Source organism: Marmota marmota, unplaced genomic scaffold, assembly GCF_001458135.2.
Source record: "Marmota marmota marmota unplaced genomic scaffold, marMar, whole genome shotgun sequence".
Taxonomy (NCBI): Eukaryota; Metazoa; Chordata; class Mammalia; order Rodentia; family Sciuridae; genus Marmota; species Marmota marmota.
In genome coordinates this window covers 6,415,745-6,421,608 of record NW_025999942.1, presented here as the reverse complement: position 1 = coordinate 6,421,608, position 5,864 = coordinate 6,415,745, and the positions used below count along the sequence as shown (strand labels likewise).

The window sequence follows — 5,864 nt, the reverse complement described above, 5'->3', positions numbered from 1 at the left end:
AACATTTGGTATTTGTTTTTTGGGGATTGGCTAACTTCACTTAGCAATAGATGTTGAACATTTTTTCATATATTAATTGACCATTCATATTTCTTCTTCTGTGAAGTGTCTGTTCAGTTCCTTTTCCCATTTATTGATTGGGTTATTTGTGGGGTTTTTTTTTTGTGTTAAGTTTTTGAGTTCTTTATATATCCTGAAGATTAATGCTTTATCTGAGGTGCGGAGACAAAGATTTTTCTCCCATTCTGTAGTGTCCCTCTTCATGTCCTTGATTGTTTCCTTTTCTGTAAAGAAGCTTTTTAGTTTGATACCATCCATCTATTGATTCTTGATTTTACTTCTTATGCTTTTGGAGTCGTGTTGAGGAAGTTGGTTCATAAGTTGAGGTGATAGAAAGTTGGACCTACATTTTCTTCTAGTAGGCACAGAGTTTCTGGTCTAATGTCTAAGGCTTTGATTCACTTTGAGTTGAGCTTTGTGCAGAGTGAGATATAGGGGTTAAATTTTATTCTGCTACATAAGGATTTTTAGTTCTCCCAGCACCATTGAAGAGGCTATATTTTCTCCAGTGTATGTTTATGGTGCCTTTGTCTAGTATGAGATAACTGTATTTATGTGGGTTTGTCTCTGAGTCTTCTATTCTGCTCCATTGGTCCTCATGTCTGTTTTGGTGCCAATACCAAGCATGAGGTCCTTCTAAGCATGGGCCATTGGTGACTGTACAGGTCATATACTCAAGAAACCGATTATATTATTATTATTTGTTTTGGTATGGTATGTTTTACTATAGTAAAATTTAGAAATAGCTCCTCTTACATATGTAAAATAAATAGAAGGTCAATGTACTTCACCCTGGGGATTTGAATGAACCATTCTGAGTGAAAACTAAATTTGAAGTGGATCTTGATTATAAGGTAAATAAGGGTAGGGATTGTGTCTGACTTACACAGTGCTTTGTATAGTGCCCAACAGGTGGAAGTCAGTTGAAACTATGTTGAAAAACTGTCTTACGGGTACACATATAGAATGCATTAAAATTAAATAAAGGAAAAATCTTTGCTAGCTAACTGTGTGAATACAGGAATATTAGTGATCTCTTTGGATCTTTATTCTTCTGTAAACTCCAACAGTACAAAGATTAAGGGAGCTCATGCAGAACATGAGGTTCTAAGAGCATGAATATGTGCTGTTAACTGAATAATCAAACTTCCTCAAATTTGTTTATAAATACTTCCTTCCTATAAGGGTTACTCCACCCTTCCTCATTGGCTGTCAATTATTCCATCTGAGCCAACCCATAAACCTTTGGGTCCAGCACAGGAACAAAAATGGAGGCCCATACACCATATGTCTAGGTATTTACAAGTTATAAATCAAACTGACATAGGGGTAAATTAAATACATGCTGTCTTCCAATTTTGCAAGTATACATTCACAATGGCCTGGAAGGACAGTTTGGATTCAGAATTCTCACTTTCTTTGTGCAATATGCTGGGGAAGAGGTGCTGGTCCCAGCCTCTGGCCCTTGGTGTATCAATTTTTTTTTCCCACCCCCACCTCTCACCCCCACCATGAAGATTTTCAAGCATATCTGTGGGGAGATCCTAGTTAAGCCTTCCTAGTTTCTTCCATACTTCTTTTAAATTGTCACATCTTGACCACCACTTAGGCTTACCAATGGTGACACCAGAGTGTAGGTACACTTTGTCCTCAGGAGAACAGACCAGGCAAAGTGATACACAGACTCTGGGTGAAGATTTAGGGACATCACAGCAGCCAATTCTAGAACCCCAGATACCTAGAGCATGGTATAGATATGAGGGTGGTGTGGACCAGGATCCTTATGCATATGACCTCCTTGATACTCAAACTTTTCATTCTGCAGGAAAGAGAATAATTCTAGGAGAGTTCTCAAAGAGATATCCAATGCTGGGGCCTCTTCTGCAGATCTAAAGGCAGTGTTTTTTGGTCCTCATCTAAACGATTAAGTATCATTTTTTAAAAAATGAGCTCCAAAGAAGTTACTAGTCTTAAGCATGGCAAGGTAGGTTGGGAGTCTCTTAGACTTCTGACCATGGATGTGTGTGTGTTCACACATATGTGTATGGGTGTTGAATAGCTCCACAGGTCAGGATTTAGCAAAAGATGTTCTAATCTCTAACCAAGTAGGGTTTATTCCTCCTCCTCCAGCTCTCTGTTCAATGCAGGGAATTCTGCCTTCACCTGCTTTTGTTTTTTGTTCTATATTCTTGCTAGATGAATTTGTCCATATCTAAGGCTTTAATATTATCTCTATTCCAATGATTTCACAATCTACATCTCTCACCTCTCTCCTGAGCTCCATATTCACTAATAGGCTTCTCCACCTGGGTAGACATATGGCCCAGGAAATTTTGCATATTCAAAAATCAACCCTTCATCTTGCTCCAGACTTTGCTATGTCCTGATTTGCTCCTTTAATGAGTTCCTTCTCTCAGTAAATGCTTCATCACCTAATCCTGTCTCACCAATTGCCCATAACCCCAAAGTTATCTTTGATTCTTTTCTTGACCTTGTCTCTTTTCCAATATTTTTCTCTCTCTTTTTTGTTTACTCTGTCTCCTTGGTATACCTCCTCTGTCTTGGATTTTTTACTTTTTAAAGCTCTTATTTCTTGCCTAGATTTCTGCATCCTTTTTCCCCAATCTTTTTTTTTTTTTTCATTGCAAGAAGACTATGTATCTATCTATTTAGGTGTGAAGATTGAACCCAACTTGTATTCTACCACTGAGCTACACCCCCAACCCTAAGAGATTTTATTTATAAATGCTAGACAGTTATAAAAAGACTGAGGAAAGTCTCTATGTATTGATATATGCTGAGAGCCACGGCCGAGTCTGTATGGCCCCTGGCATTTTGCCAATAGTATTGATTGACAGGCGAGGCATTACTATCAGCCTCTGCCACAACTTTTGAGTTCTGGCGCTATTTTGGAGTTCTCGTGGGGATTTCCGGGGATTCCCCGAGAGTTCCCATTGGTTGGGGAAGTGCAGGAGGAGGGATTTCCGGGAGAGATATTTCTGGCTGGGGGTTCCTGGACGAGCTGCTTGTCGTTTGGGAGAATTCCCCGGGAGCTGTGTGAAGTGTTTTCCTGCAGTTCAAAAATAAAGTTTGTTCCTGCTTCAGTGGCTCGTGATTTGTGCCCAGCCAGACTGCAGCAGATACAGAAAAATCTTTTAAGATACATTATTAAGAAAAAAAAGTAAGGTGCATAACTGGAAATAGTTATATTTTATATAAGGAAAAAGGAAAAATAAGTTACTATATTTATATTTTTAGGAAACTAAAGAGGCTATCTGTTTAAATAGAGGTGTTTACAATGAGTGTTTTGGGGTAAAGATGGATTTGAGATAATTTATTGTATTCCCTTTGATTACTTTGCTTTTTTAAAAAAATGTGATTGTATAAAGTTCAAAAGTCAAAATTCAAAGCATTGAACATTTTAACCAATCATTATTGTGTACTACTATATAATTAATACATATTATAGTATGTAATAAATAAAAATGAAAAGTTAAAGAGTGAAAAACTAAAAAAGTCTTACATACCTAATCATGCCATTTCTTTGTTCAAACTATTTCTTGGGTCCACCATTACCTTTGGTACTAAGCAAAGACCATTTAGAGTGACAGAAATCCCTTAAGGATATGGACTTTCTCCACTTCTGCAGCCACATCTCTTCACACCCTATATGTCCCATACTATGCCTATATTAAATGTCATGATCATCCATGTCACATACTACAGTCTCTCATGTCCACATGTTTCTACAATTTGGAATCCCCATCCTGCCCAAGTTGGTCTGCCTGTTCACCTCAATTGAGTCTTCAAGACTTGTTTCAAAGACTTTTTTCTCCTAAATCAAATCAAGTGATCCTCTTCATTCCTTTGTAATCATTCTGCATCTTTCTATATTACTGTACTTCACTTTACTCTAATTATCAGTTTATTCCTGATCTAGGCTGTGGGCTTATTAAAGATGCAAACTCTCTCATGTTCATCTCTGAATCTCAAGTATACAGCAAAGGGCCTGGCACAAGACTGGTTAAATAAATCTATATATGGAAAATGAATGAAAGAATAAATGGATGGAGCTGGGCCTGGTGGCACACATTTGTAATCCCAGCAACTTGGGAGGCTGAGACAAGAGGACTGCAAATTAGAGGCCAGTCCCAGCAACTTAGCAAGGCCCTCAGAAATGTAGTAAGCTCCTTTCTCAAAGTAAAAAAATAAAATAGATTGGGGATGTAGCTCATTGGTAAAGTGCCCCTGAGTTAAATCCCCAGTACAAAAAAAAAATTTCAAAAATATAGAATAAACGGATGCGTGAGTGAGTGAGTGAGTGAAGAATAAAGATATCTGCAATGCATTCATCTCCCCTGCAGGACCCTGTTGTTGTTGCAGATCAAGCACATGAGAGAGGGATGTTGCTTTGCACTTGTCTGACTACCTGACTTGCACAGTCTTGCCTCAAGTGCATCTACACCTATTCCAGGATGTTGTCTATTCCTCCTATCTAAATCAGAATCACCCTTTAAAATTGGTTCCAAGTATCTTCTGCCTTGATCTCAATAGTTCAGCTTTATATTTTTATTTTACTTCAGCTTTCTGAGAAAGAGTCAATTTCCCCAATGATTCTTCCAAATATTCCCTGGAGCAATTTCTGTTGAGAGGAATTATAAAACTCCCACCTTGGTCTCAGAGATCAGTCCTGGAATGAGAAGACAGAAGAAGGAAAAAATATTGTGGGTTTTCTTCATAAATAATGATCATGTGTAATGATCAAACATAGTATTTCATCCTCTAGCTAAAGCTGCCAAAGAGAAGAGGAGGGTAGTTCATCATTCTGGGAATTGAGATTTAAATCATTCCATAGTTCACAGAACATTGAGCTACACCCCCAACCCGAACCATCTAAAAAGAGCAATTTTAAAAGTTATTTTTTTTCTCTCTTTGTGATCCTGGGGAATTTTTTTTTAATTTTAAAAAAATGTACTTTAATCATATTGGAATAAACATCCCTGGGAAGACATGATCTCTTTAAGTAAGGCCAAAAATTAATTTTGATTAGCAAAAGCTAAAGTAAAAGAGATCCGAGTTAATTCCCAGGTTTCAGCACTTTAATAATAAATTAACGAATGAAAAAAGATTAGTAACTCACTTTTTCAGCCAGCTTCTATGTAACCTGGATGCACCTGGGAGCAGCAGGTTAACCTGGAATTGAGCAGAACCCATCCCACTCATCTGCTTCCCAGGCAGCTGCAGCCCATTGCCCTGGGGCTGCCCTGGGGCCCTGCCAAGTGGTTGCTGCTCTGGCCTCCTGCTGGAAAAAGCCCAAAGGACTAAACCCTGGGACACTGGCTTCCTTTTCCTACAATCTTATTTTAGGGGAAAAGTTTTCTCTTTTAATGTTATTCTACTTATTTGGACCCTGGGCCCATTCATATGACAAGTTCATAAAAAGAATCTGATATTAAAAGGAGTTCTGTTCATAACATCACTGATAAAATTATCCTCTTGTATCCAACTGCTTGGCTTCAGCGTTTCAGGTAAGGTTTCATACTTTGCTTACTATTGTTTTGTAGAGAAGTAACAGAATTTGATTAGGATGCTTTTTAGAAACTTTAAAACAGAATTGAAAGATATGCACTCTGAAAGATGTGTTAAGGATTAGGATTTCCAACGTGCAGTGGAGGCACCCCAAATTAAATAACGTGCCCAAGGTCACCATGTGTTATAGTTTTGTACTGAGATTTCTATACTCCTTAATGTTGTATACAAACTAAAATACCTCTCTCTCTCCCCCTCCCCCTCCCCCTCCCCCT

At 38.1% G+C, this 5,864-nt stretch overlaps 1 long non-coding RNA gene across 1 annotated transcript; it reads right to left on the bottom strand.

Annotated features, from left to right (window-relative positions):
* Positions 1-4,614: 4,614 nt before the first annotated feature.
* LOC125616294 lies at positions 4,615-5,699 on the bottom strand. Its single transcript, XR_007346920.1, has 2 exons — positions 5,201-5,699; positions 4,615-4,750 (listed from the first exon to the last, which is right to left on the bottom strand). It is a non-coding gene; the product is annotated as an uncharacterized LOC125616294 (long non-coding RNA).
* Between the last annotated feature and the right edge of the window lie 165 nt (positions 5,700-5,864).